General features: G+C 46.6%; 2 non-coding genes across 2 annotated transcripts; both read left to right on the top strand.

Moving 5' to 3' along the window:
* The first annotated feature begins 8823 nt into the window (after positions 1 to 8823).
* Positions 8824 to 8895, top strand: trnaw-cca (transfer RNA tryptophan (anticodon CCA)). Its single transcript has one exon. It is a non-coding gene; the product is annotated as a tRNA-Trp (tRNA).
* Positions 8896 to 22439: 13544 nt separating this feature from the next.
* On the top strand, positions 22440 to 22522 carry trnal-uaa (transfer RNA leucine (anticodon UAA)). Its single transcript has one exon. It is a non-coding gene; the product is annotated as a tRNA-Leu (tRNA).
* The last annotated feature ends 211 nt before the right edge of the window (positions 22523 to 22733 follow it).

A 22733-nucleotide genomic window follows, 5' to 3' on the forward strand; every position in this document is an offset into this window, starting at 1 on the left:
GGATCTGGTAAGCTGTGACATCACAGGCAAGCAGGTAGTTAATTGGTTTGGAAGAACCGACCTGCTTGATGCGCATCTGGTAAGTGATTAAGATCCATTTTAGTCCTAACGTTTAAAATAGTAAACAATCTAGTGGTAAGTTTAATAAAATATGCAATAAAATGAATAATTGAATAAAATATTTAAGTAGTTAATTGAAACACGTTAAGGATGACAGGACAGGTGATGTGTCACAGCTGCAGCATGTGGGAGTTCCTGGATGCCAGTGTGATCCAGGGCAAACACGTCTGCAGTAAGTGTTTGTGGCTCAAAGAGGGAGAAAAAAGGAATGTAGTGGTAGTAAGGGACAGTATAGTAAGGTGGATTGACTCTGTTCTCTGCAGCAAAAGCAAGAGTCCAGACGGCTGCGTTGCCTGCCGGTGCCAGGATTCAGGACATCTGCTCAGGGCTGGAGCGAAACATACAATGGGAGGGGGAGGATCCAGTCGTCGTGGTCCATGTCAGTACCAAAGACATAGGCAGGACAAGGATAGAGGTTCTGCAAAGTCAGTATGAGGAACTAGGCACCAAATTAAGAAGCAGAACCTCAAAGTTAATCATCTCTGGATTATTACCTGAGCCATGTGCAAATTGGCATAGGACAAATAAGATTAGAGAAAGTAATGTGCGGCTGAAAGAATGGTGTGGTAGTAGTGGGTTCTGGTTTGTGGGGCATTGGCACCAGTACTGGGGAAAGAGGTGGCTGTACCGTTGGGACGGTCTACACCTGAACCGTGCTGGTGCCGGTGTTCTAGCGAGCCACATAACGAGGGACGTAGAGACGGTTTTAAACTGAATAGTAGGGGCAAGGGATCAAGTTGGGAAGATATGGTGAATCAAGGAGGAGAGACAAGGCAAGAGAGAAAGGTATAAATATGGGAAATGATAAACAGACTGTGACAGGAAGGGACAGAATGTACAAATCTAAGAGTAAATCGACAGATAAGGCTAGAGGTGACAAAAATAATAAAATAACAAAACTAAATGCTCTGTATCTGAATGCATGGAGCATTTGAAACAAAACAGATGAACTGGGAGCACAAATAGAATAAATAAGTACGATCTGATAGTCATTACAGAGACATGGCTGCAGGGCGACATAGATTGGGATGAGAATATTGGAGGTGACATGGCATTTTGGAAGGACAGGAAGCTAGGAAAAGGTGGCGGGGTAGCTCTGTTAATTAATGATGGTATTAGCGTAATAGAGAGGGATGACCTGAGTTCTGGAGATCAGGATGCAGAAGCAGTTTGAGTACAAATGAGAAATCATAAAGGCAAGAAGTCACTTGTGGGAGTGGTGTACAGGCCACCTAACATTAACCACACTGTCGGATGGGATATAAAGGAAGAAATAATGGCAGCTTGTCAGAAAGGTACTGTGATAATTATGGGGGATTTTAATCTACATATAGATTGGAAAATTCAGATGGGCAGAGGTAGCCTAGATGAGGAATACATAGAATGTTTTGGGGATAATTTCTTGGAACAATACATTCTGGAGCCAACCAGAGAGCAGGCTATACTGGACCTGGCATTGTGCAACGAGATAGGATTAATTAATGACCTCATAGTTAAGGTGCCCCTAGGTAGTAGCGATTATAATATGATTGAATTTTACAATCAGTTTGAGGGAGAGGAGAGTGGGTCCCAGACTAGTATTTTAAATTTAAATAAGGGCAATTATAAGGTCATGAAAGCAGAGCTAGTTAAAGTGAACTGGCAAATTAGGTTAAGGGATAAGTCAATAGAGATGCAGTGGCAGACATTTAAGGGGATATTTCAGAATACACAGAATAGATACATTTCAACGAGAAAGAAAAGTTCCAAAGGTGGGACTCACCATCCATGGTTCACGAAAACAGTTAAAGATACTATCAAACTTAAAGAAAAAGCCTATAATTGTGCAAAGGTGGGAGGCAGGTCAGAAGATTGGACAGAATATAAAAAAAACAGCAAAGAATGACTAAAAGATTGATAAGGAAGGTAAAAGTAGAGTATGAGAGAAAGCTCGCAAGAAATTTCAAGACAACTAGTAAGAGTTTCGATAGATATTTTAAAAAGAAAAGAGTTAACAAAGCGACTGTTGGTCCAATAGAAAGTGTGTCTGGGGAATTAATAATGGATAATTAAGAGATGGCAGATGAATTGAACAGATACTTTGCATCGGTCTTCACTATTGAGTATACAAATAACATCCCAGTATTAGCCGTATATCAGGAAATTGAAGGGATGGAGGAACTCAAGAAAATTACAATCACCAGGGAAGTGGTACTAAACAAATTGTTGGAGCTGCGGGTTGACAAGTCGCCAGGTCCTGAATTGGCTAGTGAGATAGTTGATGCGCTGGTTTTAATATTCCAAAATTCCCTAGATTCGAGAAGGTTCCGTTAGATTGGAAAAGAGTGAATGTAACTCATTTATTCAAAAAGGGAGGGAGACAGAAAGCAGGAAACGACAGGCCAGTTAGCTTAACATTTGTCTGAGGGAAAATGTTTGGAGCTATTACAGAGGATGTTATAGCAGGGCATTTAGAAAAAATTAAGGTAATCAGGCAGAGTCAACATGCTTTTTTGAAAGGGAAATCATGTTTAACCAATTTATTGGAGTTCTTTGAGGGAGTTACATGTGCTGTGGATAAAGGGGAACCAGTGGATGTATTGTATTTTGATTTCCAGAAGGATAAGGTGCCATATCAAAGGTTATTGCAGAAAATAAAAGCTCATGGTGTCGGGGGTAACATATTGGCATGGATAGAAGATTGGCTAGCTGACAGGAAACAGAGAGTCAGCATAAATGGGTCATTTTCTGGTTGGCAAGAAGGAACGAGTGGTGTGCCACAGGGATCTGTGCTGGGGCCTCAACTTTTTAGAATTTATATAAATGACTTAGATGAAGGGACCGAAGGTATTGTTGCTAAATTTGCTGATCACAAAGATAGGTAGGAAAGTAGGTTGTGAAGAGGACATAAGGGGGCTACAAAGGGATATAGATAGGTTAAGTGATTGGGCAAAGACCTGGCAAATGGAGTATAATGTGGGAAAGTCGGAAATTGTCCACTATGGCCGGAAGAATAAAAAAGCATATTATCTAAATGGTGAGAGATTGTAGCGCTCTGAGATGCAGAGGGATCTGGGTGTCTGAGGGCATGAATTGCAAAAGGTTAGTATGCAGGTCCAGCACGTAATTAGGAAAGCTAATCGAATGTTATCATTTATCACCATGGGAATTGAATACAATGGTAGGGAGGTTATGCTTCACCTATACAGGACATTGGTGAGACCTCTTCTGCAGTACTGAGTACTGTACTGGTCTCCTTATTTGCGGAAGGATGTAAATGCATTGGAGGTAGTACAGAGAAAGTTTACGAGACTAATACATGGAATGGGTGGGCTGTCTTTCGAGGAAAGATTGGACAAGCTAGGCTTGTCTCCGCCAGAGTTTAGAAGAGAAAGAGGCGACATGATTTGTTATTTAATTTATTAATTAACAAATTAGCCATCCTCCAGTCTTCCGGTACCTCACCCGTGGCTAACGATGATACAAAAATCTCTGCCAGCGCCCCAGCAATCTCCTCCCTTGCTTCCCATAGCATCCTAGGATACATCTGATCAGGCCCTGGGGATTTATCCACCTTAATGCGCTTCAAAACCTCCAACACCTCCTCCTTTGTAATGTTGATATGCTGCAGGATATCGCTGTTCCCTCCCTTGAACTCACGAGCTTCCATGACCTTCTCCACGGTAAATACAGACGAGAAATATTAATTTAAGACCTCGCCCATTTCGCGTGGCTTCACACATAGATTGACACACTGATCCTTAAGGGGACCTACACTCTCCCTAGCTACCCTTTTACTCTTAATACACTTATAGAATCTTTTAGGATTCTCCTTTATCTTATCTGCCAGGGAAATCTCATGGCCCCTTTTCGCCCTCCTAATTTCCTTCTTAAGTATACTCCTATATCCCCTATACTTCTCGAGGGACTCGCTCGATCCCAGCTGCCTATACCTGACGTATGCCTCCTTCTTTGTCCTGACCAGACCCTCAATATCCCTCGTCAACCAAGGTTCCCTAAACTTGCCAGCCTTGCCCTTCCATCTAACAGGAACATGCTGGCCCTGAACTCTTCCTATCTCACTTTTAAAAGCCTCCCACTTGCCAGACGTCCCTTTACCTGTAAACAGCCTCTCCCATTCAGCTTTTGAGAGTTCCTGTCTGATGCCATGGAAATTAGCCTTCCCCCAATTTAGGACTTCAACCTGAGGACCAGTCCTATTCTTTTTCATAACTATCTTGAAGCTAATAGAGTTATGGTCACTGGTCCCAAAGTGCTCCCCCACTGCCATATCAACCACCTGCCCATCCTCATTTCCTAAGAGGAGATCGAGTGTAGCCCCTTCTCTAGTCGGGCCATCCACGTACTGCTTCAGAAAACTATCCTGGACTCACTTAACAAATTCTTCCCCATCTGATCCCATAGCACTAAGGCAGTCCCAGTCAATATTAGGGAAGTTAAAATCACCTACTATTACAACCCTATAATTCCTATACCTATCTGTGATTTCCCTACATATATGCTCCTCCACTTCCCTCTGACTATTGGGGGGCCTATAGTATAATCCCATCAAAGGGATCACCCTTTTATTATTTCTAAGTTCTAGCAGTATGGCCTCACTGGACATTCACCCCGGGATATCCTCTCTAAGTACTGCCGTGATGTCCTCCCTAATCAATAGTGCAACTCCCCCTCCTCTCTTACCTCCACCTCTGTCACGCCGGAAGGATCAGTACCGCGGAACATTGAGCTGCCAGTCCTGCCCATCCCTCAACCACGTTTCCGTAATAGCTACAATACCACAATCCCATGTACCGATCCATGCTCTGAGTTCATCTGCCTTACCTGTAAGGATACTTGCATTAAAGTAAATGCAGTTTAGCCCACCAGACCTTCCACGCTCCCTGTCCTGCCCCTGCCTGGCCTGCCTACTGGACTTGCTTGCTTTAACCTCTCCATTTGCCTCAACTATCTCATCGGAGAGACTATTACTTTGGGTCCCACCCCCGCTGCAAGACTAGTTTAAACCCTCCAGTGTATTACTATAAAATCTCCCTGCAAGGATATTGGTCCCCTTCCAGTTCAGATGCAACCCGTCCCTCTTGTACAGGTCACCTCTGCACCAGAAGAGATCCCAATGATCCAAGTACCTGAAGCCCTCTCGCCTTCGCCAGTCTTCAGCAATGCATTCATTTACCGAATCCTCCTATTCCTACCCGCACCAGCACGTGTCACAGGGAGTAATCCTGAGATTACAACCCTAGAGGTCCTGCTCTTTAACCTTCTGCCTAACTCCCCATATTCACTTTGCAGAACCTCATCTCTCTTCCTGCCTATGTCGTTCGTACCAATATGGACCACGATCTCGGGCTGCACACCCTCCCCTTTCAGAATTTCCGGCAGCTGCTCCGAAACATCCTTGACCCGAGTATTAGGGAGGCAACATACCATCCTGGAGTCTCGTTTGCGGCCGCAGAAACGCCTATCTGCACCCCTTATGATAGAATCCCCTTTCACAATAGCTCTTCCACCCCTTTTCCTCCCCTGCTGTGCAGCAGAGCCCTCCGTGTTGCCACGGACTGCGCTGTTGCTCTTTTCCCCTGGGATGTCTTCCCCCCAACAGGAACCAAAGCGGTGTATCTGTTTGAGAGGGGGATGGCCACAGGGGACTCCTGCAATACCTGCCTGCTCCTACTATTCCATCTGGTGGTCACCCATCCCTTTTCTGCCTGTGCATCCATTACCTGCGGTGCGACCACCTCATTAAACATGCAATCCATGACACCTTCAGCTTCGTGGATGCTCCACAGTGAAACCACCCGCAGTTCCAGCTCCATAATGCGAGTAGCCAGTAGCTGCAGCTGGATACACTTCCTGCACACATGGTGGTCATGGAGACTGGGAGGGTTCCTGAATCCCCACATAGCGCAGGAGGAGCATATCACGGGGCTGAGCTCTCCTGCCATGACTTACCCTTAGATTAATTAGTTACTCCCTTAATTAAAAAATACTAATTACACTAGGGGCCTTGTTCTACCCACTACAATCTAAAGTCCTTCATAAGCTACACTGAATAAAAAAAACACTTTAGTAGTACTCATCTTATCAGCAGAGGTTTTTTTTCGAGTAAAAAACTTTGCCCTTTTCTTTAAGATATTTAAATACACTAACAGCAGTGACTCACCAACCAATCACCTTGCAGCTCTCCTCTGACATCACAGTTGGCTTCTTTTTTTTCAAAACTCCAGCACACTGGAAGATCTCCACTCCACTCCTGGAAGGTAAGAGACTGGGCCTCGTTCCTCGGATTGGATTTATAGGCTCCGCTCTCAACATTCTCCTCATATCGGTCCATATAGGTCTGCTCCGCTCCGCTCCTCTCTGCTCCCGGAAGGTAATTCACCAGCTTTTGCAGAAAAGTAGGTCTTAAGCTGTTGCAGTACCTGTTAGAAAGATAGTCTAAGCTATTCTGAAGTCATCTTCCAATGTCATCTACATGGAAGCAGGATTTTAAAGGATAAGATATAGTTTTTAAAAGTCACTTCAATCTTGTTAATAAAAAGTCAGATGTAAATTTAAGAACTCTGATCAGGCTATGCTAAAAAGTTACATACAATTAAGAAATAAAATACAACATTTAAAATGTCTGAACTCCCTCTGAAAGTTGACAACTGCTGCTGTCGGTGTCTTCCTGGAATAGTGGAGCTGTTGTGTCAACAGAAAAGTCCTTCCCGAGCAGCCCTGAGCCTGTTGGTACCGGCTTTAATCCAACCCAGGTAAAAATCAGGGTACATTGTGGGCAATGAGCCCAAATTGCTGAACTACAGGTCCCTGTCACTTTCAAGAGTGGGCTGGTGCGATTATGATCAGAGGCTCCTTCTAAGCACATTTCTCACCACCACAACTTCCAGATGCTGGTGTTAGTGTGTGCATGTACCAGCAGTTGCAGTGCTGTTCAGACCCTCAATAGCAGTGAAAGTCTCAGAGTTCACCGCTATTGGGGCTGTAAAATCCAGGCCAATATCTCACAGTCCTGTTAGATTTGCTCTCCCTCTGTACAAAATCAAACTCCACACATTGTATTTCACTCACTCCTGTTTCCAGCCCTGATGGTGCAGAAATCCCCTCTCAAAGGTACACAATCCAGTTGATTTCTGATCAAATACCTCCTTCCTCATTCAATAGAGGAAACAGAGACATGAACAGGAGTCAGGTGCAAAAAGGTTTCACCAACAGAGCAAAGAAAGGCACCAACAAAAGTCACACCTACTTTCCAAATCATTTCACTGGAATATTCTTTCACTTGTTTTGTCGGATGACTGCAATAAATCTGAAAATGAGCACCATGAGGTTTGTGTTCACTAGTCACTTGTTCTCCTGTGTTTGTCTGTCAGGTTTGTAATTCAGTTTGTATTGGATATTGAAGAGAATCTCTTTTCAAGATGATTGCACATCGCACTGTGTTTAAAGCAACCAACTTGGAAAATGGCAGAAAATGAATGTTTCAATACCTGTGTGACCAGATTCTTCCAATGCTTTTCAACAGCTAGATTGATGATGCTTGCAATCTGTATCCTGTGGAGAATGGGAGAGGAGAATAAAAACATGGTGCATGAACAGGACAGACTGTGTAAAATGGGAGCACAGAAATACTGCCACCTCATTGAAAGTTAATGAGATTTATTCGAAGTCAGACACCTGTCCACAATGAACAAGTGAATACATTAATTGTCCACTTTCAATCTAAATGGGACTGAGGTTCCAACAGAGAAGTTTTCTGGAAAATACCTGCTGCAGTTTTAAAATTGATGAACTGGAACATCTTATACTAACTTTCAAATAACTGTCGTGATTGTATAGTTCCCATAGTGGAGAGAAGGAGTTGTTTATAAATATAAGCAGAAAGACACATTTGTGGATTGGCGAATGAACTTTATCTTTCTGAAATGTATTTGTCCATTGGTTGCAGGTCACTGGAAATTCTTTTTTACATTTCAATTGTAGCAGCAGCAGTTAGCAGCAAAATGTCTGATTAATCAGAGTAGTGGGTCTGGGAAACACTTAAACAGCCGAGACCCTGTAAAACAGAACTCCAAGTAATAGTTTAAATAAGGCACTGAACTGACAGAGCAGTAAAGGCCTGCTCAGGTCAGGAAAAAAAATCCGACACGAACCTGACAGAACCACATTGGACCCGAGCCTGACCCGGCCCGAGTATCTCCATTTATTCCCACGCCCAAACTAACCCGAGCCTTACCCGACCACCGGAATGTTCACTTTATCTACCTCCCGATTCCGAATCTACAGGAAGCTGCAGCATGAGCGCAATGACGTCATAGAGATGCTCACTTGCTCACTGCGCAGACTCAGAGTTTCCCTCCTTAATGACCCGGACTCCCGGCTTTGGTTGGCTTTTCAACTTTTGACACTTATTAAACTCAACTTCCCAGCAAAGTTAAATGTAATACTTACTGTGTGTGTCCGACACGGACTCAGACCAACCTGGACCCAGCCTGACCTGAACCTGACCCAACCTGACCCGAGCCCGAAAGCCAGAACCGGAAGAGCGACCCGACATGACCCGAACCCGACACAGGTCGTCGGGTTCAGGTCGGATTGCAGGCCTTCACAGAGTGGAGGTCAGATGAGGATTGAATTAATTTCAATCACTGAATCTAAACAAGAAGTAAATCTGTCAGGAATGGAATACTTTGCTTTTTCTGTGAGCTTGTGGCACAACGGTAGCGCGTCTGATTCCAGATCAGAAGGTTGTGTGTTCAAATCACGTCAGGCTCAGTTGTGTTATGCAGCAGCTCAAGTTCCTGGATTTTATATCAGAAGAGAGTTCGATCCATTGGAATGTTCAGTGAATGGTTGAATTTCAAGATCAACTTTCATAGATTAAAGTCCTGATTTCTGGTTCCGTTCCATTTCCATGCTCAGTTCTTATTTCACACTGTTTTATATCAGAACAATGTTTCAGGGATGTGATGTGTCCATTGTTTGTACAATTGCTCTGTCACCCAGTGTGAGAAATAAAACACAAACCGCCCAGCGTGCGGCTCAAACCCATACCTGGCTCTGTCTATAGGCCGCTTAGTTCAGTTGGTTAGGACGCAGTGTTGATAACAACAAGGCTGTGGATTTGATCCCCATGTGCGCTGTCACATGGTCAGTCAATAATTTGACACATTTTTGTTACACTTAAAATCCAACTTTTGGATGCAAACAAGTTTACATAAAATGTCAAAGGGAATTTATTTTGAATAACATCCATTGTATCTTTGTCACTGATCTGGAGCAACACAGAATTCTTTCCAATTATCTTCCGTTTGCTGATAAACGTTGAACTCGTGGCCTGTTCTCGTTAATGGTCACGAGCAACAAAAACAGACAGAGCGAGTCTGACCACCCAGAGATGTGGAAAAGGCTTCAGTTTGGGACAAATGCAGCAAATCAAATGTTCACCCGGCCCCGAAAGATTCAAAAACAGGGGAAAAGGACACAGGGAGATAGAGAATAAGCTAAAGCAGACAATGTAAATATTTCCCATCCTTGATATCTCTCTATTCCAATCCAACCTTCAGAGTTGGGTAAATAATTTCAGTGTAAATTGTGCAGCTCAAGAGTCAAAACCAAAGGGTGATGCAGAATAAAGGAGAACTGCCAAAACCCCAGATTGAACCAGGGATCTTCAGTCTAACACACTCCCAACTGAGCTCTTTCAGTCTCACAGGCTTGGGATGATAAGTGGCAAGTAACATTCGCACCACACAAGTGCCAGGCAATGAATATCTCCAACAAGAGAGAATCTAACCATCTCCCCTTGACATTCAATAGCATTACAATTACTGAATCCCCCACCATCAACATCATGGAGGTTACCATGAGTAGCCATACAAACAACGTGACTAGAAGAGCAGGTCAGAGGCTTGGAATCCTGAGGTGAGTAATTACAGTGCAGCTGTTGGCTCCACCCCAGGGGCTGAATTTGTTCTGTAAACCATGAAGCAGCTTCCTCTCAAATCCCAGGTTTATTAATAAATCCTTTTACAAAAGCCCCAAAGTGTGATATATTCCTCTCACTCATCCATGACTCCTGACTCCTCAAATCCTGTCCACCATCCACAAGGCACAAGTCAAGAGTGTGATGGAATATTCTCCACTTGCCTGGATGGGTGCAATTCCAACTCAAGAATCTCAACACCGCCAGGATAAAGCAGCCCGCTTGATTGGCAACCCATCTGCAAACATTCACTCCCTCCACCATCGACGCACAGTTGCAGAGTGTGTACCGTCTACAAAATCCACTGCAGCAATGCACCACAACTCCTTAGACAGCACCTTCCAAACCAGTGACCTTTACCACCTAGAAGGGCAAGGGCAGCATATACAGGGGATACCACCACATGCAAGTTCCCCTCCAAGCCACACACCATCCTGACTTGGAACTATATCGCCGTTCCTTCACTGTCGCTGGGTCAAAATCCTGGAACTCCCTTTCTCACAGCACTGTGGGTGTACCTACCCCACATGGACTGCAATGGTTCAAGAAGGCAGCTCACCACCACCTTCTCATGGGCAATAAATGCTGGCCTAGCCAGCAATGCCCACATCGCATGAATGAATGAATAAAAAAGTGAAGTATCCCTTGTGTCATTGTTTTGGTAGAAAATATAACCCTGGTGGAATTGCCCCTCCCAATCACACCTCACTTCATAGAACATAGAAAATGGAGAAAATTTATGGCACAGACTGAGACCATTTAGCAATCGTGTCTGTGCCAGCTGAAAAAGAGCTATCCAGCCCAATCCCACTTTCCAGGTTTTGGGAATGGGATCTGAACAGATCTCAGAGCTCACATTATGTGAATGTTCTGTTGAAGTATTGGTGAGCTGATATACCAGGGGAGATTCACACTGTTAGACACAGTGTGAAATACATTCAAGTATTTATAAAACATTACAACATGTGAGTAATATTCCCCATTGATTTCTCAGCACTGATGGATTGTGAAGTGGGAGACAGCCAGAAGTCCCAGTGATCCACACTGACCATGAGCTGAGAATGAAATGAGATAAAGTTCAATCTTCAGCAGCGAGATGCTGCAGAGAGGTAAGAGTCCTGAATCAAGGAGAGACTTTCTCATACTGCTGTTGAATCTCATTTCAAACACTCCTTGAACTCTCTGCCGAGGAATTCAGAACTGGAGAATGCCTGTAAAATCAGCCTAAAAAGGAAATAAAAGACACCCACCGTGAGGCTCAAACTCAAAAACTTGAGATTCAGAGTTTCATGCTTTCATCGACTGAGCTCACCAGGCCTGAGACAGTGTCCCCGGCCTGTCTGTTATTGGACGGTGCAGCTGTTGGCTCCACCCCAGGGACTGAATTTGTTCTGTAAACCATGAACCAGCTTCCTCTCAAATCCCAGGTTTATCAGTAAATCCTCTTAAAAAGCCCCAGAGTGTGATATATTCCTCTCACTCAACCAGAATAAAAGTTACATCTTTTGCTCTTTTTACCTTCCAAACATTGACTTCTATTTTGCTCAGCATTTATTTCTCTCTCTTTTTTATATTGTGCATTTCCTAATCAACATTTCATTTCAATTATTTATGAGGGATGAAATGAACAGAAGAGATTTTCTGCAATGGTACCAGGGGTGTGGGACAGAGTGAGTGGTTCGGATCTGGAATACACTGCCTGAGAGTGTGCTGGAGGCAGATTCAATCGTGGCTTTCAAAAGGGAATTGGATAAACACCTGAATAGAGAAAATTTGCAGGGTTACAATGAAAGGGCAGAGGAGTGGAATTAGCTGATTTGCTCTTGCAAAGAGCTGTCATGGACATGATGGACTGAATGGTCTCCTTCTGTACTGTAACAATTTGATTCCTTGATTCTAACTCTGTCAAAGTTGTTCTGAACTTGCTCTGCTCCAAGGAGAACAACCCCAGCTTTTCCAGTGTCTGCCCATAACTGAAGTTATGAGGAACCATGGGGAACCCACTGCAAACCATCCTCCAGACAGAAATACAACTGTTCACCACCACACTGTGACCCAGCTGTTCACAATATATATCAATGATTCGGAGGTGGGAACCAAATGTCGTATTTCCAAGTTCGCAGATGACACAAAACTAGGTGGGAATGTGTGTTGTGAGAAAGATGCAAAGCAGCTTCAAGGGGATTTGGACAGACTTAGTGAGTGGACAAGAAAGTGGCAGATGGAATATAATGTGTAAAAATGTGAGGTTATCCACTTTGGTAGGAGAAACAGATGTGCAGATTATTTCTTAAATGGTAAGAGATTAGAAAGTGTAGATGTACAAAGGGGCCTGGGTGTCCTTGTCAATAAGCGACTGAAAGCTAACATGCAGGTGCAGCAAGCAATTCAGAAGACGAATGATATGTTAGCCTCTATCACAAGACGATTTGAGTACAGGAGTAGTGAAATCTTGCTTCAATTGTATATAACCTTGGTTGGACTGCACTTTGGAATACTGTGTGCAGTTTTGGTCCCCTTACCTGAGGAAGGATATCATTGCCATCGAGGGTGTGCAATGAAGGTTCACCAGACCTGTTCCCGGGATGGCAGGACTGTCCAATGAAGAGAGATTGGGGAAACTGGGACTGTATTCTCTAGAGTTTCAAAGAATGAGAGGTGATCTCATTGAAACTGACCAAATATTTAAAGGGATAGACAGGGTAGATGAAGTTTTTCCTCCGGTTGAGGAATCTAGAACCAGGGGACACAATTTCAACATCAGGGGAAAGCCACTTAGGACAGAGACGAGGAGAAATTTCTTTACTCAGAGAGTTGTGAATCTTTGGAATTCTCTACACCAGAGAGCTGTGGAAGCTCAGTCATTGAGTATGTTTAAAGCAGAGATTGACAGATTTCTAAATACAAATGACATAAGGGATATGGAGATAGTGTGGGAAAAAGGCATTGAAGTGAATGATCAGTCATCATCATATTGAATGGTGGGGTGGTCTCGATGGGCTGAATGGCCTACTCCTGCTTCTATGCTCCTATCAGTCTGCAAACTTCATATCCATGCTGTCATTGTCTCTTTTATTCCATGGGCTTCAGTTTTACTGGCAGTCCAGTATGTGACATCATCAAGAAGGTTTTCAATAAGTTAAATAAGGAGAAATTGTTTCCAGTGGCAAAAGGGTCAGTAACCAGAGGATGTATTTATCAGGTAATTGAGAAAAGAACCAGAGGCGAAATGAGGAATGATTTTTTATACAGTGATGTGTTGTGATCTGGAATGCACTGTCTGATCAGGACTTGAAAGCAGATTCAGTCGTAACTTTGAAAAGCAATTGGGATAAATACTGGAAGGAAAAATGTACAGATTACAGGAAAAAGCTGAGCAGCAGTTCTAATTGGATAACATAACCAAAGAGACAGCTCTGACACAATGGACCAAATGGTCTCCTTCTATGGGTATCATTCTATGCTTTTATGAACATAATGTTGATACAATTCGTTGAGTTGGAAGGGAAGTGAACCCAGATTCCGGGTATTCTGAACACCAGACCCAAACCAACTGAACAAGCCTGTTGTTTAATCTCTGTTTTTCACACCAGATTCTCCTCGCTCTTTCTGTGTTTCCTGCCTGGTCTGTTCCTCTGACCTTCATTCCTGACACTCTATTGAGAATGGCCAACTCACTGCACCTCTCACTCACACCATCACTCCACCCCTTCACCCACATCCAAACCTCTCTGTTCAACAGCAACTCACATCTGCTCCTCTGCTCCATTAATATAACAGGAAAATATTTTCAAACAGACATTTCCAGACAGTGAACGTTCCAGTAAGACAAGGTAAAGAGCAGATTCATTCACTTTAAACACAGAGAGAGCAGCTCTCCCTGTTCAGGCTAAGGAGCAGATGTAGTTTCACTCCCATTAGTCTTAGAGATATGGGCCAGCATTTTAAGGGCCCGTTGGAGACGGGAATGGAGGCTGGGGAGGGGAAGGGGGGGGTGTATAAAATAGGGATGGAAGACGTCGGACCGGATTTTTCTGTCGGCGGCTGACATGGAGGGCAGACTTCGCACATCCACTCGGCAAGAAGGCATTTAAAGTATTTATGAGTCCAATTGTCAGCAATTTTATTCACTGGATCCAATTGAACTAATAGTGCACGGGTACCACGGGGCTTCAGAGCCTCGCCTGGTTAAAGGAGGTGACTGGGAGGTGGGAGCTGAGTGTTGGCTTCACTGGGAAGCTATCGGGTGAGGCAGCGTAACTTGGCAGTAAGGGTGGAGGGGGAAAGGGCATCGGGAAACACTGTCAGGAGTGGGGCCAATGTGCCAGCTCTGCAGGGGGAGCCGCACCAGGGTACAATTGGGGCAGTGCCACCTCATTGAGGGTGACAAGTGAGGTAAATGTGGCTGGGTGTTGTTTACTGTGAAGGCCTTGCACTCAGGGAGGGGCAACCTGTCATGGGCCTCATTCAAGGCTCACATTGAGGAGGAGGAGGAGTAGAGAGGAAGGGAGGGAGGCGCAGGCACCAGCAGGGGCACCACAGCAGCTTGGGGGCCCACAGGAAGGCCAGCCTCGAACAGGAGGCTGGAGAAGGAGGCAGAGGAACACGTCAGCTGAGGTTCAACTACCTGCAGATGTCCGAGTGACAGTGTCTCCACAGACTGCGCCTCTGCACGGAGGTCGTCACTGATCTCTCTGCCATGATGCAGCTGTGCCCCATGGGACTTGGTGGGCACCTGATACCAGTGTCACTGAAGGTCACTGTGCCACTGAACTTCTGCACCAGCAGATCATTGCAGGGATCCACTGGAGATATGTGTGGAATCTCACAGTCTTTGGTGAATCAGTGCATCAAGGAGGTCACCAATGTCCTCTTCAGGAGGGCCGGTGACTATGTGCACATCGATCCAAACAGTCAAGCTGAAGAGAGCTATAGGATTCGGGGCCATCACTGGATTCCCCCAGGTGTAGGGTGTCACCCCATGTGACCATCAAGGCTCCTGCAGACCAGCCAGCAGCCTTCAACAGGAAGGGCTTCCACTTGCTCAGTGTGCAATTGGTCTGCAGCCACTGCAAATGGATCCCATAGGTGTGTGCACAAATCCCGGGAAGCAGCCACAACGCCTGCATACCAAGGCACTCCCAGGTGCCAGAACCTTTCCGCGGCCCCATCCGCTTTCAGAGATGGATCCTTGGAGACAAGGGCTACCCACTGAGGACATGACTACTGACGTCTGTGATGAACCCACGCACGGATGCAGAGGAGAGGTACAACACCTGCTGCGGGTCAACCCGAGCGACCATCAAGGAGGCCATTGGTCTCCTGAAGATGAGATTCAGGTGCCTAGATCGATCCAGTGGAGCCCTTCAGTATGTCCCGGCGAGGGTCTCACATATCGTGGTGGTTTGCTGTGCACAGCACAATCTGGCATTACAGAGGGGTGAGGTGTTGACAAGTGAGGATATCGTGGAGTGTGATGTCTCCTCTGATGATGAGGATGTGGAGGAGGATGCTGCCCAAGCAGTGCCTGATGAAGAACCTCAGGCACAGCAGGAAAGGGGCAATGAGATACACACAAGGGAGACATGAGACACCCTTATACATTCAAGTTTCCTTTGAGCCTTACCACCTTCTGGAACCACAGCAATAAAGTCTTAGCTTTAAGCAGCCCTGTTGTCGCCTGCTTCCTTCTGCACTGCAGCGTCCAGGTACACATCACACAGTGACAAGACCGAAGCTTTGTGAACTCAGGGCTTGGTCCCTCACTTCCAGCCCCTTGGGAGGAAGGGTTTAAATGAAGTCCCAAAGGGCATCAACAATAGGAAGGAGACTTAGTGAGAGAACATCATTTCTATATTCCGTGTGACATCAAATGCAACCCTATCCATCTGGAATGCACATTCACCATGAACCCAAGTGAATCTAGGTGCTCTTCTGAAATATTTTCCGCATGCTCCTACGTGGTGCTCCCCCTGCTCTGTCAGCTGAGGTGGAGACAGGCTGCTGACCTTGCTGCCCCATGGCTTGGGATGACATTGGTGGCCGTCCTCTTGCTGCCTGAGGCCTGGAGGGCCCCGGCACACTGAGGGCCTCCTGCACAGGTACAGGGACCCCCCCTCTGTCATCGAGGGTGATGGAGGCAGGCACTGGCATCACTTGTGTCACTCGCAGAGGGGCTTTGGAGCTACTGTCCACACCAGGAGCACCCTGAGAGGAGACCCCAGATGTAGCAGCCAGCTGCTCCTCCCCCTTATAAGACACACTTGTACCTCGCTGCTGACCTGAGAGGGATGTGGACCTGGTGAAGAGTTCAGGTGCCTCGTCCCCCCTCTCGCCTTGTCACCGCTGGATGGAGCTCATGGACAAAGCGATGGAGTGCAGGTCTGCACACATCTCCGGCAGCCACTGATTGGTCGGCTGGATCTGGCTCTCCATCAGAGTCACCAATCTCTCAAGGAAGGAAGCCAGACACACCCCCATCAGAGACAGTGCATCATGCAAGGCCTGGATGGACTCCTCCATCATCCGAACTTGGGTACACATAACCTCCGGCAACTCTGCCAGATGTTGCCTGACCTCTTGCTGCAGCTGCAGCATTTCCCGTGTTGCTGGTGACACCAGAGGCACGTCATCAGCCTGGGACTCAGCATGGGCCTGGCCTCCCACAGACTTCCAACTGCCAGTGGCCTCGGCTGTCACAGCCTCCGTCAGCTGCCCGGGCCTGTCTGTGACGTGCTCACCAGCTTGTGTGCCCAAATCTAACAGCGAGTGGATACCCACCGAGTGAGGGTTTCTGTGCTGGTGGAGGGTGCAGGGGAATGATGTGACGGTGCACCCTCTGAGGCTCCCTCCTCCTCCTCAGAGGTGTCTGGCTGTCCCCCAGTCTCTCCAGCTCTTCGCTCTTGTCGTTCATCCTAGCCTGCATGTGAAAACAGGGACATTGAAGGGTTAGAGTCTGCCCATCGTGACATTCCAACCACCCCTACTGTGCAGCTCCATTGATGCAGTGGTGAACAGATGAGCAGTGTGGCTCCTTTGCAGCAGATGCACCCTTGTGCCCCAGGAGATGTTCACTCACTCTCTTAGGTAGGTGTCCCTGTCTCTCCATCAGCTATGGAGCAGCTGCTTTGCTGCCCGGCCTGTTCCATGGCCTCCTCCTCCATCGGGATGAGGACATGGAGATAAGGCATCCACTGCCAGTCTTGACACGCTCTTTCCGATTGTGGGCTGTCTTCGATTGCAGCCACTATGATCAACAAAGTTCGTCTCCCAGCGGGGACAAACCCAACATCTCTGATGGTGATAATCCAGCAGTCCATGATGTGGACACACATATTCCTCCTGCATGTGGCCCCTCTCGAGGGTGAGTTTAGACAATGACTGACGTGCACCTCCCACCGAGATGCAGCCAAGCCTCAGGCAGCGTGTCCTGCTGCCCTTCCCCAATACACATGACTGGGTGGTCACTCCCTTTCCACCAAACACTCCCTCTCACTCTGCCATGCGCAATGTCCAAAGGGTCCAAAGTGTTTTGAGTTTGTGCCTGAGCAGCCTGGATCCGGTCATTGACCCACTTCGTGCACTGGATCCATGTCTTGGGGTTGACCCCACGGCTGCTGACTTCACCTACTATCTCAAAGCAGCTTTGCTTGGTCAGGTGGACAGGTCTCCACCTCCCATCCCTGGGGAAGAGGATCTTCCACCTATCTGTTGTCACCTGGAGGCGAACCTGCAGGAAGGCATCGCCAAACCATTGGACCATGGTCACTGCAGGCTCGCATTCAGCTCCTTACCTCTCAGGCAGCAGAGACAGCAGAACGGGTCCTGGGGCATCAGTGACAGCAGAACGGGTCCTGGGGCATCAGTGACAGCAGAACGGGTCCTGGGCAGCAGAGGCAGCAGCACGGGTCAAGGGCAGCAGAACGGGTCCTGGAGCAGCAGAGGCAGCAGAACGGGTCCTGGGGCAGCAGAACGGGTCCTGGGGCATCAGAGGCAGCAGAACGGGTCTTGGGGCAGCAGAACGGGTCCTGGGGCAGCAGATGCAGCAGAACGGGTCCTGGAGCAGCAGAGGCAGCAGAACGGGTCCTGGGGCATCAGAGGCAGCAGAACGGGTCTTGGGGCAGCAGAACGGGTCCTGGGACAGCAGAGGCAGCAGAACGGATCCTGGGACAGCAGAGGCAGCAGAACAGGTACTGGGGCAGTAGAGGGCTCTCAGGAAGACACTCCTTTAAACCAGGCAGCAGTGAATGCAGGTCTGGCAGTCCTTTCAATATGGTGCCAGCACCTGCCGTTGTGTCAGATGTCGGTGCCATCGGTGCCTCGTTCCCTACCTCTGGTCCTTGTTCACATGGGCCCCACGCCTCCCCTTCATTAATTGGTCGGCTGCTCCGTGATCGGGGTCGGCCGGCCACATTTCACTCGTGTGGTGATGACACCCGCTTCCGGTGCCTCTGCCGAGAGCCGCACCGTTAGTTTAAAATTCAGCCCATGGGGTCAAGAGTGGAAAATCTCCCCTCTGATTCTCTCTACTTAAACTGATGGAGACACCAAATTAAAACTGATGAAACCAGGGATTGTATCCTGGTTCTTCAATCTAGTGTTCTCCCAACTGAGCTATTCCATCCTCACTGTGAACTCATCTTCATTGGAGACAAATATAACTCCAGGTGGAATTTCCCCACCCGTTCATTCCTCACTTCAGGGGAATGGGACCCGACCAGATCGCGGAACTCAGATTATGTTAATGTTCTGCTCTTGATATCTTAATATTATCTTGCGTTTGAGACACTTTTAATCAGGTTCACGGACAAATTCTTCCATCATCCCTTCTCCCACATTCTCTCTCTCTCATTCATTCTTTATTCCTCACAGTCCAGAAAGGGTTAGGAATCAGAGCTCACCCCCAAACCCTCTGCACACAGACCTCTGTCTGTTACCCTGTTTGATCCAAGAGACCAGTCAATAAATTACACTCTTTACAAACACAGAAAGCTGCCTCACAGTGTTGGACAGAGATAAATACACTGAAGTCTTTTGAAAAAAGTTCATCTTGCGGGTTGTTACTGAGCCCACAGAGCAGGACGGGCCCAGGCTCCAGCCCCAGCCTGTGCTGTGTTAGCTGATGCCAGCTGGTGTGATACTGAGCCACACGGAGCAGGAAAGGGCCTGGTTGTATTCATGGCCTGTGTTGAGTTAACTGATCCCACTCAGTGTGGTCGGAGCCACACAGAACAGAATGGGCCCAGGCTCCTTCCTCAGCCTGAGAGATGATAGTTCTTCTCACACGTTGTTGCACAGAGCCCCACACAGAACAGGGAAATCTCAAGATCCATCCCCGGCCTGTGGTATTTTACATCATAGCACCTGGTATGGTACGGAGTCCCAAGAGCAGGAAAGGTGCAGCTTCCATCTCCGGCCTGTGCTGAAATAGCTGATCTGACCTGGTTGGCACTGAACCGCAATCGGGGAAGGATGGGCCGAGGCTCCATGGCCTGTGGTGTGTTAGTTATTCTCATTTGGTGAGGTACTGAGCACCATATAGAGCAGGATGGGCCTGTGCTCAGTGAGCTGATCTCACCTTGTGTGGTCCTGAGACCCACACACAAAGCAGGACAGGCCTAGGCCTCATCCCCGGCCTGTGTTCAATTAGCAGATCTCAGCCAAAAGATTTTGATAAGGTTCCACACAAGACGCTTCTCTATAAGATTAAAGTCCCTGGTATCAGTGGTAATATATTGATCTGGATTGGGAACTGACTGGCAGATGTAGGCAGAAAGTAGTTACAGATGGATCTGGATCTGTTTGGAGACCAGTTACCAGTGGTGTCCCACAGGGATCGGTGTTGGGTCTGTTGCTCTTTACTATTTTTATTAATGATCTGGATGTAGGTGTAGGGCGCACCATCTGTAAATTTACAGATGATTTGAAGATCTGTGCGAGTGTTTAGACTGTAGACGATGCTCGACTGTTTCAGGCTGATCTTAATGTGTTGGGAGATTGGGTTCATGACTGGTAAATGATGTTTAATTTGGGTAAGTGCAGTGTTATTCATGTGGACAGGGCGAATGCTCAACATTCATACACCCTTCAGGGAAAAACATTAAAGTAGGTGGAAAAAAGAAAATAATTTTGAGCAGAGATCTGGATGTTCTAGTGCACAGATCTCTAAAGTTACAGCAGCAATGCTGTGAAGTGATAGTTGGAGCAAATAGAGGGTTGGGCTGCATTCAGAAGACAATTGAGTATAAAATGAGGCATATTCTTTCATGGGATGTGAGCGACACTGGCAAGGCCAGAATTTGTTACCCATCCCTAATTGTCCTTGACATGGTGGCGGTGAGCTCCCTTCTTGAATTGCTGCACTCCATGTGGTGTAGGTACACCCACAGTGCTGTTAGGAAGGGAGATCCAGGATTTTGACCCAACATCAGTGAATGAACAGCGATATATTTGCAGATCAGATGGTGTGTGACTTGGAGGGGAGCTTGCACATGGTGGTGTTTCCATGCATCTGCAGCCCTTGTCCTTCAAGGTGGTGGAGGTCTTCGGTTTGGAAGGTGCTGTCTGCGGAGCCTTGGTGAGTTGCAGCAGTGCATCTGGTAGATGGTACACACTACTGCCACTGTGGGTCAGTGATGAAGGGAGTGAATGTTTAAGGTGGTGAATGGGGTGACAATCAAGGTGGCTGCTTTGTCCTGAACAGTGTCGAGTTTCTAGAGTATTGTTAGTGCTGCACTCATCCTGGTTTGTGCCTTGTAGATGGTTGACAAGTTTTGGAGAGTCAAAAATCACAAAATTATTGCAGTGCAGAAGGAGGCCATTCGGCCCATTGTGTCTGCATAGAATCATAGAACATAGAAAGTTTACAGCACAGGCAGGCCAAAAAACGAGCCACCCAGCTGAATCCCATTGTCCAGCATTTGGACCGTAGCCCTGCAGGTTCAGGTACTTGAGGTGCACATCCAGACTCCTTTTAAATGAGTTGAGGGTTTCTGCCTCAGCTACCCTTACAGGCAGTGAGCTCCAGACTCCCACAGCCCTCTGGGGGAAAAAAACCTTTCCTCATCTCCCCTCTAATTGTTCAACACATCACTTTAAATCTATGCCCCCTAGTCACTGACCTCCCTACTAAGGTAAATAGACCCTTCACATCCATTCTATCCAGACCCCTCACAATTTTGTACATTTCAATCAAATCTCCCCTCAGCCTCTTCTATTCCAAGGAGAACAACCCCAGTCTATCCAATCTTTCCTCATAGTCCTGGCAACATCCTCGTAAATCTCCTCTGTAACCTCTCCAGTGCAATTACATCCTTTCTGGAATGAGGTGACCAGAACTGCACACAGAACTCAAGTTGTGGCCTAACTAATGATTGATACAGTTCCAGCATAACCTCCCTGCTCTTATATTCTATACATCGGCTACTAAAGGAAAGGATTCCATAAGCCTTCTCAACCAACTTATCAACCTGTCCTGCTACTTTCAGGGATTAGTGGACATTCACTTCAAGGTCCCTCACTTCCTCTACACCTCTCAGCATTCACCCATTAATTGTGTATTCCTTTGCTGTGTTTGACCTCACCAAAGGCATCACCTCACACTTCTCCAAGTTGAGTTCCATTTGCCACTTTTCTGCCCACCTGACCAGTTCATTTCTCCAGCTCTCCTAATGAGCATTTCACCACGTGCCTTGAGCTGAGTTACTCATCACAGAATTCCCACTATCTGATTTACTCTTGTAGCCAGAGTATGTATATGAATGGTCCAGTTAAGCGTTTGTCAATGGTAACCCCCAGGATGTTGATGGTGGGGGGATTCAGCGATGGTAATGCTGTTGATCGTCAAAGGGAGATGGTTACATTCTCTCTTGTTGGAGATGGTCATTGCCTGGTACTTATGTGGTGTTAATGTTACTTGCCACTTAGCAGCCCAAGTCTGAATGTTGTCCAGGTCTTGCTGCTTCTGGACACGGACTCCTTCAGTATCTGAGATGTCCCGAATTTGTCCTTTTATGAAACCTTGGTCAGGACTCACTTGGAATATTGTATCCAGTCTTGGTCTCCTCACATGATGGGTGATATTGAGGCTTTGGAAAGGGTACAGAGGAGAGACATTCGACGAATTCCCAGTATAAGACATCTTGGTTATCAAGTTAGACTAAAAGAGTTGGGACCCTACACCTTAGAGAAACCTAGACTGAGGGGTGATCCGATTGAGGTTCATAAATAATGAAGGGTCCAATTTAGCATGGGAGAGGAGTCATAACTTTATATTGGAAAAGGCCAGATGGCACCCGAATCACATTAAATTTCATTTTCAGTGGCGGGTTAATGTAACAGGATGGCCGAGTGGTTAAGGCGTTGGACTTAAGATCCAATAGACATGTGTTTGCGTGGGTTCAAACCCCACTCCTGGTATCTGTGCTTACAAAATGTTATTTATTCTTTCCCTGACTTTTGCCTTGCACCATCATCTCTTCTGTCATTTAATCACTCTTGCCTTCCAACTGATCACAGCTTCCTATTATGTGATCTGCCCCAGCACCGTTCCTTGGCTCTGCGCTTGCTTATAAACTGGTAAATCTTTAACTTAATCTCCTCTGTACCCTGACAATGACCTTCTCATCCT

The sequence above is a fragment of the Heterodontus francisci genome, unplaced genomic scaffold, assembly GCF_036365525.1.
Source record: "Heterodontus francisci isolate sHetFra1 unplaced genomic scaffold, sHetFra1.hap1 HAP1_SCAFFOLD_61, whole genome shotgun sequence".
Lineage (NCBI taxonomy): Eukaryota > Metazoa > Chordata > Chondrichthyes > Heterodontiformes > Heterodontidae > Heterodontus > Heterodontus francisci.